We start from the raw sequence: 14,542 nt of genomic DNA, 5'->3' as shown, positions 1-14,542 counted from the left end.
GAATCCCAAATGCAAAAATTGCGCTCGCAAAGGGCCAGATTCTGAGAATCTGGCCCTTTGCGAGCGCAATTTCCTTTCATGAATTCTCCTGAAAGAGTGAGACACAGAGGAATACAACGAGAGAAAAAGTGTGAGAGACAGTGTCACAATGCACAGCAGATTGACTAACCTTGTGAATCAGGTACAGCAGGAGCGATGGCGTAGCTAGTTTCTCTCCTCCCTAGGAGCGGCACCCCAAGTGAGTCATATACATGAACACTCCCCTATGAGGTCTTCACCCAGGGAAGGGGAAAAGTGGAGAAAATAAACATAAAGGGCTGGCAGCCAGAAACCATCTACAGCGCGAGACAACAGGATAGGTACCATTCATTAGATCTGTGTCCTGGTTCCTGCAGAAAAACACAAGGGACACACATAAATACACCCCACCCCTTCCTTCTTTCTTACACTTAACTATATCTATGTTTGTGTAATTGTGAGAACTCACTTTTGAAAACTACCACAAGCATCCAAATTGAAAAGGGCACAAAAGGAAAAAATAAAGTAAATGGAAAAGAAACAGTCTACTCCTTAACTCGGCACCTGAGAGTTAAAGGTATGAGTACTGAAAGTTATTGCATCAAACAGGTAGAATGCGACTTAGCTCATAAAGGAAATCTTTTCCAGCCAGTAGCGATATTCCAACGGAATCCAGGAAGGTCGTCTGGAAACAATACCTCTTGCTTCCTTCGCAATATGCCCTGGACATTCCGAGCCTTTCAACAGCTCTAGGGATAACCAATGATGATGCAGAGTCCAAAGATAATTGAAAACGAACAAAAAATAGAAATGAGCCAAAAATGCTCCAGAGGTATGGATTAATAAATGTCAAGTACCTCCGTAAATAATCGAGGTCAGAGTCATTTAGCTCAAACTCTCGGAACACCGCATGAGCAGAGAGCATCTCTCACCCTGCTCTCAGCGCGGCTCCGAGCAGCGGGTCAAGGTTCACTAAGCTCCGCAGAACAGAGAGTGATTCACTCCTCTGTCTCTCCAACTCAGCAGACACCGCGTGAGTTCAAATCGACGGCCAGGGAAATCCAAAGCAGAAAGAAACAGTGATCCTGGCAATAACATGAGCAAGTCAGATCCGATAAACGAGAAGGGCAGACACTACAGGTGACAAGCACCGAGTGCTTCCTGAAAGAGGCAGATATAGAAAACAGAGGCAGAGCGGATAGGGAGACAGAGAGGACAGACTACACACAGGCATTCTGGGAGATGTAGTTTAGGGGCTGATGGGCCTGAAATGTGACAGAACCCCCTCTCAACGACCGACGTCTCGGAGGCCACCAGGCTTAGAAGGGTACGTGGTGTGGGAACGCCTCAGGAACCCAGGACAGTGTAGATTAGTGTGCGGTTCCCAGGAACGTTCTTCTGGCCCATACCCCTTCCAGTCAATCAAATACTGCAGAACACCCCTCACCCTTCTAGAATCAAGCACAGCTCGCACCTCGTACTCTACGTCCCCTTCAACTTCCAATGGTTGAGGCCTCCTTACTGCTCTGGTACCCTGTACATATGGTTTCAGTAAAGACACGTGGAACACAGGGTGTATGTGCTAAGAGGGGGGAAGTTTCAACTTCATGGATAGCGGATTAACCACGGCAACAATGGGATACGGACCAACATACTTAGGTTGTAAACGAGTATTCCCTTAAAGTTTCAAGTGTCTGGTACTCAACCACACCTTATCACCTAGTGTGTATGCTGGCTCGGGGGATCTTTTTCTGTCTACCTGTATTTTGTTGCGGTTTCTGGCTGCCGCCAGATGCTCTTTGGCGTTCTGCATGATAGACGTTAGATGAGCATGGTGTTCTTGAATGTTAGGATGGGAAGATATACCTGGTTGTTCAAATGGTAGAAAGTTGGGATGATACCCGTTAAGGCAAAAGAAGGGCGAACATCCCAAAGAAGAATGAGTAGCGTTGTTGTAGGCGAACTCTGCCATCCACAACAGCGTTCTCCATTCTTCCTCCTGCTGCAGGGTAAAACACCTTAGATACTGCTCAAGCGTTTGATTAAGCCTCTTGGTTTTGCCATCTGTCTGCGGATGATAACTCGTTGACAAACGAGCATCAATTTTCATAATGTCACACAGAGCCCTCCAGAATTTAGAGGTGAATTACGTTCCTCTGTCCGTAATAAGAACAGAGGGAACACCATGTAACCGTACCACGTTTTGCAGAAAGACAGTGGCTAATTCTCCTGAAGTGGGTAACTTAGTCAATGCTATAAAGTGACCCATTTTGGTTAGATGGTCTATAACCACTAAGATGGTGTTGTTGCCGAAACTGAGAGGCATTTCCATGATGAAGTCCATAGATACCGTGTGCCATGGTGCAGGGGGTATCGGTATGGGACGTAGCAATCCGCTACTCCGTTGATGCTGTGTCTTGGCTTGGATACATATGGGGCATCTGGCAATGTACTCTTCGATGTCCTTCCGCATCGTTTCCCACCAAAAATACCTGGAAGTGGTCTGAAATGTCTTTTGTACCCCCAGATGTCCGCTTAATGAAGAATCATGTGTCCATTGTAGAACTTGAGTCTGCAGTTCTTTCTTAGGTAGATACAATTGCTTATTCCTGAGGAGTAACTTGTCTCTCACTCTTCTCAGTAGAGGTTCTTTGGTTATCCAGGATTGCACATCCACAGCTTCGGTTTTCCCTTCGACTTGCTTCAGAAAGTCAGAGGAACATGTGATGGCTGAAGCGGATGACTCGAAGGAAGCCTTTTGTAGAATGATGGGAGGATCTTTGTCCTCTGGTGATTGGTCCCTCAGGGCAGATTCCGGTCTTGAAAGAGCATCGGCCTTACCGTTGTGTGGGCCTGGACGGTACTTAATCACAAAGTCAAAATCCGAGAAAAACAAAGACCACCGTAACTGGCGTGGCGTTAATGCTTTCGCACTTTTCAGGAAGAGGAGATTCCGATGATCAGTGAAGATTTGAACAGTGTGTCTGGCCCCTAGGAGATGGTGTCTCCATTCCTCGCATGCCCTCTTAATGGCCAGCAATTCTTTGTCCGTAATGCTATAGTTTGTTTCGCTGGAGGACAATTTCCTAGAAAAATATGCCACGGGATGAAGCTGGCCAGTTTCGGGGTTTCTTTGTGATAGTATGCCTCCTATAGCGTAATGAGAGGCATCTGTCTCCACCACGAAGGGTTGACTAGCATCTGGATGTCTTAGAATGGGTGCTGTACTAAAACGGGTCTTCAGTATTTGGAAGGCGTGTTCAGCAGGATCTGTCCACTTGAAGACCGCTCCCTTCTTTAAGAGATGGGTTAATGGCTGTATGATCCTGGAGAAGTCTTGAATGAATGTCCTGTAAAAGTTTGCAAAGCCCAAGAAACTCTGCAAGGCTTTCACACAGGAGGGCGATTCCCACTGAATGATCGCTTGTATCTTCGTGTGGTCCATCCGTAATCCATTCGGGCAGATGACATAACCTAGGAAATCCACTTCCGTGGTATGAAACAAGCACGTCTCCAATTTGGCAAACAGCTCATGTTTCTGCAACCGTTCCAGCACTTCCATCACATGCTTCACATGGTCTTCCCGTGTAGGAGAATAAATCAAAATGTCGTCGATATAGACGATGCATGAGACGTCCAGCAAGCCCCTCAACACCTCATCCATAAAGAATTGAAATGCTGCAGGGGCATTGCACAGGCCGAAGGGCATGACCTGGTACTCATAGAGACCGCATTTGGGGCGGAAAGCGGTTTTCCACTCGTCTCCCCTGCGGACTCTCACAAGATGATATGCTCCCCGCAGGTCGAGTTTGGTGAAGAGTCTTGCGTCCTTCAACTGGTCTAACAGGACGGGTATCAAAGGGAGAGGGTACCTGTTCTTTCTGGTTACCCTATTGATCACCCTATAGTCAATGCATGTTCTCAATCCCCCTTTCTTCTTAGGGATGAAAAATAAAGGAGATGACGCAGGGGACGTGGATGGACGAATGAATCCTGACTCCAACAGCTTCTTCAGGTATTGTTGAAGGTAGGTGTTCTCTGCCTCTGTAAGGGCGTATATCCTGCTACAGGGAATACTGGCCCCTGGTTCCAACTCTATTACACAATTGTATTCCCTCTGTGGAGGCAACTTGCTAGCTTCTTTCTCGCTGAAGACGTCCTGGTATTTCCTGTAGACTTCTGGGAGAGTAGTGACAGCGTTGACCCTCAATATTCTCCCTCTGCTTGCTAGCGTGCTCGCAGGGGTTTCCATCCGGATTTCCTCATGCAAGCATTGGAGGGTACAATGATCAGTACAATAAGCAGAGCTGAGGGTGATAGTACGATCTGCCCATTTGACTACAGGATCGTGTTGCGTCAACCTTGGCATTCCCAAGATCAGTTTGAACTGAGGAGCATCGATTAAATCAAAAGCTATATGCTCAAAATGATGTTGCCCTACTTGCATGACCAATTGGCGGGTATGGTAACATACTGGCCCTGATGTTAGGTCTGAACCGTCTACGGCTTTCACGGCTTCGGGCAATTATTTTTGAATGCACAGGACTCCCAATCTCTTGGCGTATTGGAGATCAATGAAATTGCCCGTGGCTCCGGAATCCAGCATTGCGTGTACCATCACAGGCATTTCTCCTGGCCATGGGATGGAGACACATAGGTTCATATGGGGCACAGATGGTTATATGGCGTGAGCTACAGCGTGATAGACCTCTTTCTCTACATTCTGACTCAAACAAGGGGTCTCTAGCTTGTTTGAGCAGTCTCGTTTCCCGACACACTAGAGGGATAATCTACTGCAGGTATGTTTCTCGCACCTTTGGTTTTTGATCTACAGTCTTTGATAAAGTGCCCAGGCTTCCCGCAATACTTGCAGAGTTTCTGGTTGCGTCTACGAGTTCGTTCCTCTGGACTTAAAGGGCCCCTTATTCCTCCTATTTGCATGGGTTCTGTAGTATCGGTCGATGGAGCACTTTCCAATACAGCTCTAGGTTTCGAAGTAGGAAACCGCAGCTCATAACGATGTTTATCACCTTTTCGTTCCTGCAGTCTGTGATCCAGCTGTACCGGAAGATCAATTAACTCCTCACACAAAGTAGGCATATCCACCACTTGAGCTAGAACGTCCTTTGATTCCCCTATCAATCCTTGGTAGAACAAGGAGACTCTCTTTTTGGTTGGCCAATCAGTTTCAACAACAAGACGGTTAAAAGTAGTTATGTAAGACAGAAGATCTTGTGATCCTTGTTTGAGCGTGATAAGTTCCTTATCTAGGGAAAGCATGTGAGCCTTGCGGTCAAATAGTTTACGCATCTCCTCGCAAAACTCATCAAAATTAGCTAGTACTGGATCATTTCTTTCGATTAGAGGAAACGACCAACTTGCTGCGTTGCCTCCTAAATATGACAACATAAATGCCGTCTTAGAATGATCGTCAGGAAAGACAGTGGGTTTGCACATGAAGTGCAGCTTGCACTGACCCAAAAACGTGCCGAACTTCTTAGGATCCCCTAAGAACCTTTCTGGTGGTGCCAATGGTAATTGTACTGGTTGAATAACCTGAATGGTGGAAGGACCTTGCACTCCTTGAGTTGTGAGGCACTGTGTCTGTACTGGAGGAGGTAATGTAGCTTCCCTGATATAATGGGCTCCTCTAGAACCGGTGGCACTAGCCCGAGCTATTCCAGCAACCTCATGTCTAAGGGTACTCATCTCATTCCTCATTTCGTGATTCTCCCCTCTCACTGCGTCTACTTCCACCCTTAACGATGTAAGAGCATCCAAAACAGATGTCAGGACGGTGTTGGTATCCATCGCCCAGGCCACAAAAGAACGTGGGCTTGTCACTCTGTCACAATGCACGGCAGATTGACTAACCTTGTGAATCAGGTACAGCAGGAGCGATGGCGTAGCTAGTTTCTCTCCTCCCTAGGAGCGGCACCCCAAGTGAGTCATATACATGAACACTCCCCTATGAGGTCCTCACCCAGGGAAGGGGAAAAGTGGAGAAAATAAACATAAAGGGCTGGCAGCCAGAAACCATCTACAGCGCGAGACAACAGGATAGGTACCATTCATTAGATCTGTGTCCTGGTTCCTGCAGAAAAACACAAGGGACACACATAAATACACAACCCCCCCTTCCTTCTTTCTTACACTTAACTATATCTATGTTTGTGTAATTGTGAGAACTCACTTTTGAAAACTGCCACAAGCATCCAAATTGAAAAGGGCACAAAAGGAAAAAATAAAGTAAATGGAAAAGAAACAGTCTACTTCTTAAATTGGCACCTGAGAGTTAAAGGTATGAGTACTGAAAGTTATTGCATCAAACAGGTAGAATGCGACTTAGCTCATAAAGGAAATCTTTTCCAGCTAGTAGCGATATTCCAACGGAATCCAGGAAGGTCATCTGGAAACAATACCTCTTGCTTCCTTCGCAATATCCCCTGGACATTCCGAGCCTTTCAACAGCTCTAGGGAAAAACAATGATGATGCAGAGTCCAAAGATAATTGAAAACGAACAAAAAATAGAAATGAGCCAAAAACGCTCCAGAGGTATGGCTCCTTAATAAATGTCAAGTACCTCCGTAAATAATCGAGGTCAGAGTTATTTAGCTCAAAGTCTCGGAACACCGCATGAGCAGAGAGCGTCTCTCACCCTGCTCTCAGCGCGGCTCCGAGCAGCGGGTCAAGGTTCACTAAGCTCCGCAGAACAGAGAGTGATTCACTCCTCTGTCTCTCCAAATCAGCACACACCGCGTGAGTTCAAATCGACGGCCAGGGAAATCCAAAGCGGAAAGAAACGGTGATCCTGGCAATAACATGAGCAAGTCAGATCCGATAAACGAGAAGGGCAGACACTACAGGTGACAAGCACCGAGTGCTTCCTGAAAGAGGCAGATATAGAAAACAGAGGCAGAGCGGATAGGGAGACAGAGAGGACAGACTACACACAGGCATTCTGGGAGATGTAGTTTAGGGGCTAATGGGCCTGAAATGTGACAGACAGGAAGAGAGAGATAAAGAGAGAAACAGTGTAGGAGAGAAGAAGAGAGAGAGATAAAGAGTGAGAGAGTGGAGGAGAGAAAGAAAGAATGAAACTGAGAAAAAGAGAAAGTGTGAGAGAGGAAAAGGAACAGATGGAGAGGGAATGTTGAGACTGGAAAAATCTTTGCAGCTCACCTTTGTGCCACCAGTGTATCTCCAACCACGTGCCGGGAGATAGTGCAGACCTCAAGTTTAGTGATCTGAAAGATCAAGAGAGAAAGAGTAAGATACAAGGAAGAGAGAAAGAGAAACAGTGTGAGAGAAACGAAGGCATATAAAGAAAGAATGAGAGAGAGTAAGAGAGAAAGAGTGAGCTCCAAGGAAGAGAGAAACAGTGTGAGAGAGAGGAAGACAGGGAAAGAGAGAGAAAGACTGATATACGAGGAAAAGAGAAAGAGAGAATCAGTGAGGGAGAGGAAGAGAGTGAGAGAGAGGAAGATAGAGAGAGAGAGAAAGAGTGAGAGAGGAAGAGAGAGAGAGAGAGAGAGGAAGAGAGAAAGAGTGAGAGAGAGGAAGAGAGAGAGAGAGAGTGAGAGAGGAAGAGAGAAAGAGTGAGAGAGAGGAGGCAAGCCAAAGAGAGAAAGAGTGAGGCAGAGAGGAAGACATAGAGAGAAACAGTGTGTGAAACAGGAAGAGAGAGATAAAGAGAGAAACAATGTGAGAGAGAAGAAGAGAGAGAGATAAAGAGTAAGAGAGAAGAAGACAGAAAGAAAGAATGAGACAGAAAAAGAGAAAGTGTGAGTGAGAGAAAGGAAGAGATGGAGAGAGTGTTGAGACTGGAGAAAATCTTTGCAGCTCACCTTTGTGCCACCGGTGTCTCCAACCACGTGCCGGTATATAGTGCAGCCCTCAAGTTTAGTAATCTGAAAGATAGTATAGAATTAGTAATTGAAGTGTACATACAACTGCACATGCGTAATTCTATGTTTCGCTAATGCGCAATAAGGGTGGTGCACCCCATCCGCTCCTACTGCTTGGAGTGCCTGTGCACTCTGTGCGCACAGACTGCTGCACACTATCCACTCCCACTGCCCTGAGGTGACTGCCCACTGCTGCAGAAAGAAGTCTCTCTGCTCACCTTCTACCACCAGGGTGTGTGTAAGAGGGTCCACCACATGCTGAAGCAACCTCCTCAGCCGTTGCATACACACGGTCCAGTTGAACTCACAATTCAAATTGGGGGTTAATTGGCCACGCATCATCGCAGATTTTTTGCATGTTCAGCTCTGGTGGTGTTGGGGGTGAACGTTGATTCGTGATTCACAGCCTGTTAGATAAAAAGCAAGATAAGATTGTTGTCATGTGAACTCTGACTATCTTGAGAACTATCTTTAGCTATTTCAGCTGTAATAGTTCATTCTTGATTAATCTCTTCGTTCAACATTTGGAGATAATTTGGAAAAATTGTACATTCAATACTATCTTTACATGCATTGAAAGAATCCTCATAGCAGTCACAAAGTCCAAGTAATTCCATTTCAGTCTGCCAAGGTTTGAAGAGTTGCAGAAGAGCTAAATAGAAAAACTCTCTTTTATCTGGAGTATCACAATTTAATTTCCTGTGATTAATCAGATTTCCTTTGTCATGCTTTACCAAACATCCTTCAGATCCAATTACAGCGTATTTTCCTTCATTTATATTTTCTGTGACTTTTTTTAAACTATAATGTTGCAGTATTTCATATAGACATATGTTTTCCAGGTATGCGCTTCTGTCTGGATAGTACGTATCCAACATATTTGTTTTCAGAATATCTGTGTTTTCCGGTTCATTCAGTGCCAAGAATTAAATTTCGTGTACAGATTTCAAAACTCGATTTCATGCTGCAGCAAGACCAAGACTTATCCAGATGATCCCTCTTGACTTTGAATATAAACTTACAGATGTCAATCGATCCGAACATTTATAGGATCCAATTTCAATGTGAAACATCTTCAAGCTGAAGCTGTACAATCCTTTGCCAAGTGTCTTATCCTGCGAAATTTCCTCCCACATTTCTTTCAATTCTGTCTTCTCAGAATTGGTAATATATGACGTGACATAGCGAGCAACAGCATATTGTATTGTAAGTCCATATTTGCATTCCACATCTTCAAAATCACCGGATTGTAATCACTAATGTACTTCGATTCTTCTGTTCTTTTTAAATTTTAATTTATTTGGGAGTGATGGTATACCTCACTGCTGACCTAAAACTGTTCACTCTTCCTTTGGAAATTACTGGACGTGGAAAGCCAAATTGACATTTTGTGTAAAATGTATCCTTTGACTTATATTTCCATCAGCAATACTTTCCACATCGATGACTTCCATATGCAAATACGCCTCACTAATCGAAGGGAGTCTGGTGCTCTGGTCGCTGCTATGAAGTTGGGGTCACTACCATTCAGGACTCAGGACACAGTTCCACATGTGAGATCGGCTTGTGTTGAACAGGGTTAGTGGCACCACGTGTCGCACCTTGTGTTGTACAGGGTTAGTGGCACCACGTGTCGCGGCTTGTGTTGAACAGGGTTAGTGGCACCACATGTACAAAATTTGAATTGCGAGCTCTGCTACCCGCAGTGTAGACTGCTATTGAGTGTTCGAATGTACTTGAAGATGAATTTGGTTATTGTACTAAAGCTATAACTGATATAAACAAAGTTCTTGAAGCAAGGATACTAAAAGGATATTATGTAGGTTTTAGGTCTGTGATAGTTACTTACCTAGTGGACTCTGTAATTAATAAATCAAGACTTAATTTTAATTGTAAGCCCTGATGATCTCAGTGTAGGCCAGAGGTAGCGGTCAGCAAGGTCCCATTGCCACGTGGCGTGGAGTTGAGGTGCACAGTTAGTGGCACCAGAAGCATTGAGACCGTATGAGCCTGGGATGATGCTTTGTGCGGAAGGGGGGCACTGGAGCAATGTCTCTTGTGTACTGGACTGCGTCATCTGCAATCGCGACTCTATCTGAATTGTGAGCCCTGCTGACTGCAGTGTAGGCCAGAGGTAGCGGTCAGCAAGGCCCCACTGGCCTGTGTAGTTCAGGTTCAGTGGCACCACGTGTCACCGGCCATCCATATGCAAATATGCCTCACTAATCGAAGGGAGTCTGGTGCTGTGGTCGCTGCCACGAAGTTGGGATTACTGCCATTCAGGACTCAGGACACAGTTCCACATGTGAGATCGGCTTGTGTTGAATAGGGTTAGTGGCATCACGTTTCACCGGCTTCTGTTAAACAGGGTTAGTGGCACCACGTGTCACAACTTGTGTTCAACAGGGTTAGTTGCACCATGTCTCACCGGTTTGTGTTGAACAGGGTAACCATGTGTTGCGGCTTGCAATGTTCAGGGTTAGTTTGACCACGTATTGTCGGTCTTCTATATGGAAATACACCTCGGTGATCGAATGGAGTCTTGTGCTGTGGTCGCTGCGACAGACTTGTGGTCACTGCCATTCAGGACTCAGGCCATAGTTCAACATGTGGGATCGGCTTGTGTTGAACAGGGTTAGTGGCATGACCTGTCACCGGCCTTCCATATGGAAATACGCCTCACTGATTGAAGGTAGTCTGGTGCTGTGGTCGCTGCCACAGATTTGGGGTCACTGCCATTCAGGACTCAGGACACAGTTCCATATGTGGGATCTACTGTGCCGATGATGCGTCGTCCGGGCAGGCTGTACTGGTAACAATGTCTGTTGCCTACTGGACTACGTATTCTGCAATCGCGAGTCGCTCTGAATTGTGAACCCTACTCACTGCAGTGGAGGCAGGAGGCAGTGATGAGGAAGGGCCCACAGGCATGTGGCATTGACTTGAGCAATGTCTGTTGTCTACTGGACTGCGTCATCTGCAATCGCGACTCAATCTGAACTGTGATCCTTACTCACTTCAGTGTAGGCCGGAGGCAGCGGTCAGGAAGGGCCCACAGGCACGTGGCGTTGAATTGAGAAATGTCTGTTGCCTACTGGACTGCGTCATCTACAACCTCAACGCCATCTGAATTGTGAGCCCTACTCACCGCAGTGTAGGCCGGAGGCAGCAGTCAGGAAGCGTCCACAGCCATGTGTTGTTGACTTGAGCAATGTCTGTTGCCTACTGGACTGCGTCATCTGCAATCGCAACTTGATCTGAATTGTGAGCTTTGCTGTCTGCAGTGTATATTGAAGGCAGTAGTTTGTACTGACGTATGTCCACAGTGCTGTTCCGCTGGGGGCCTGTGTGGCGGAAGCCAGCGATCGGCTGAGGAGGCTGGCGGTCACAACGGCAGCCTTGTGGCAGGGTGAGGGGCGCCGCCCCGGCAGACGCTTTGGCCTTCCCACAAGTGAACGACACCCAGAGCTGCGGCCTATTTATTTACACTCCTACGCCAAAGTGGCGCACGTCGGACCAGCCCACTCCGGTTACGCTTATTCTTACAGGGTAGGACGACACAGCCACATGACTGAGATCTTCACTAGTGTTTGACGTAACATGGTTGGGTCCACTGTACACAATGCTACAAGCACCAGTAGTATTTGTACACATGGAGAGGTGTGTGTTCTGCATACTGAGATGTGGCCAGCACATCACCGCTACACTTTGCATTGTGTGCATTGTTATTCATGGGTGAATTGCTTCCTTCACATATAGTTTGTTCACACCTGTCCCAATATTCAGCTATTGTGTGGCTGCTGTCTTTTTCTGCGCTGCCTCAGTGGTAGAGGGGGGGTTCTGGGGGTAGTGGTGGGTGTTGTGGCATTCTTGGGTGTTGGAGCTGCTTGATCAGTAGGTCTATGACATGTGTTGGTCTTCAGATGTGGCTCTGGGCTGGGCTCCCTTTCATACTATATGTAGTTGTTTAATATTTGAAAAACAAGGAGACATTATATAGTTCAAATAACAATTAAAAAAATTACAAAAACTATTTTTAGGATATTAAAGTTACAAAATATCACTTTTTTTAAATTACTGGGAAAAATATAGGTTTTATGAGCATTATAATTAGAAATTACTATTTAAATAACTTTTGAAATTCACAAATAAACATAGGTCTTAGGAACATTAAAGTTAGAAATTAGTATTTAAATAAAACTTTCAAATTTACTGAAAAAACAATTGCCATGTTTCCCAACATTGATCTATTGTATTGCTGAGGGACCATGCCGTTTTTGGAGCGTTTGCTGTCCTCCTGTTCTGCACTGCCTTGGTGGTAGTAGGCAAAGGGGTGGTATGGGGGAAGTCCTGAGGGTTGTGGCAGTGGGTGTTGTGTCCTTTTTGTTTGGGTGTGGGAAAAAACTATAAGTTAAATGAACATTATAATTAGAAGTTAGCAATAAAACAAATTTAATTCACTGAAAAAACCATAGGTTTCAGGCACGTTATAGATATAAATTAGCATTTAAAAAACCTTTGAAATTCACTGAAAAAACCATAAGTTTCAGGCATGTTATAGTTAGAAATTAGCATTTAAAAAACCTTAGAAATTCACAAAAAAAAACATAGGTTTCAGAAATGTCATAGTTAGTTGGACATTTCAATCGTACAAAACTATAGAAATTCCCTTTTTATAGCTAGTTCAGCTAACTATAACTCACGCCCCCGCAATGCACTGTTGATGACGTCACATGTTACATCATTCATGACATGGTCAGTGATATCACTGATGACATCTCAAATGACATCACTGATGACATCACTGATGTCATCATCCACGTGAAAATCTGATGCACCTCCTCCCACTCTAATATAACCTTTGATACATCTACTCTAAAATATAGAGTATCACTTTCAAAACCATCGACACACCAATACAAGTTACTACATACGCACTCACTGATTCCTAGGTCTAGACACACATCCACTCATTCACCCATACAGTAACTCATACATGCAGTCACTCATCGATACAGCACTGTCATATGCACTCATACACCTATACATACACTCACATACTGCCACTCATCCATAGACTTACTCACACACCCCCTCAGTCATGCATAGAATCAATCACACCCATTCACTCACCTATACAGTTTTACACAGACCACCTCACATATTTGTACAAATACTATCACATACTCTCTTATACAATCACTCATATAAGCAGACACTCATCCATACAGCTACTCTCACAATCACTCACTCTCATGTATAGTCATTTATATTCCTCAACACTCACATATACTGCCTTTTACACATGTAGTAAGTCACACATATACGACTGGGACATCAATCCACTCACCAACACACCCATACACACACTCACCCACCCATACAGCCCTTCACTTAGGTACTCTTGAACCCATACACCCAGTGAATCACCCACTCACACATCTATGCACCTGTGCCATCCACCCCCTATCCACTCAAAAAGACACCTAGGCACCCATACAGATGCTCAGACACGAATCAATAACCCATATAGATAGTCATGTAGCTACTCACCAACCCATGCAGCCGCTTATACACCAACTGACAAACTGATAGACATTTACACAGTTTACTCACTAACCCATGCATTCAGTAAGATTTTCTGTCACCTATACAATCAGTCACGCACCTACTAAATCATCCAGTCAGACACTTATATACCCACTCATTCTTCAATACAGCTTGACATATATATATAAAACATATTTACTCTTTAAAGAAACACACATTCACAGGATGATGTCATCAGTGATGTCATCAGTGTTGTCATTTGAGATGTAATCAGTGGTGACATCAGTGATGTCACTGACCATGTCATGAGTGATGTAATATGTGAAGTCATCAGCAGTGCATTGCGGGGCCCCAGTAATAGTTAGCTCTACTAACTATAACAGCCTAATTTCTCTGGTTTTGTACGAGTGAACTGTCCAACTAACTATAACATCTCTGAAACCTATGGTTTTATCAGTAAATATAAATATATTACCTACAGGCGGTCGCCAGTAGGTAGGTATAGTTAGTACCTTGTTTCAATTCCCAATAACTTTGATGGCGGTTGTCGAATCTTTGCAAATTTTTCAAAACTAGTTGGGCACTCCGGTCAGCTCTTGTCTTGAAAGTTTCAGGGCGAATCGTCAAGCGGCGGCCGAGAAAAAAGAGGAGTCCCAAAATGCGTTTTCCCCATGTTATTTCCCATAGAAAAATTTAGACAAAGCTACAGCCCGAACTGCTGAACGAAATTACACCAAATTTGGGAAAAAGGTAGGTCTTGGTTCAGAAAGATCCCTTTTTTTAAGTGGGGTAAATACGTTCAGTAGTTTCTAAAAAATTAGAAAATGAAAATGTTTTGAAATCCATTGCTGTGGTGGGTTCGCTAACCCTCCAGAGCACGAGCTTCATTCTGATTGGCTGCCAACACTCCAAACCAGGAAGTGTTGGCAGCCGTCTTAGTCACAACATAACAGAGAAATAAGGATGAAAAACAAGAAAAGGGGACAGGGTACAGACCCCCTGACCCACAAGGCCTTCTGAGGGGGTACCCCAGGGCCAAAAAAAGCAATTTGTAAAAATCTGGCAA

Source organism: Lissotriton helveticus, chromosome 6 (assembly GCF_964261635.1).
Source record: "Lissotriton helveticus chromosome 6, aLisHel1.1, whole genome shotgun sequence".
NCBI classification, from domain to species: Eukaryota; Metazoa; Chordata; class Amphibia; order Caudata; family Salamandridae; genus Lissotriton; species Lissotriton helveticus.
Note: the sequence above shows the minus strand (reverse complement) of the source record.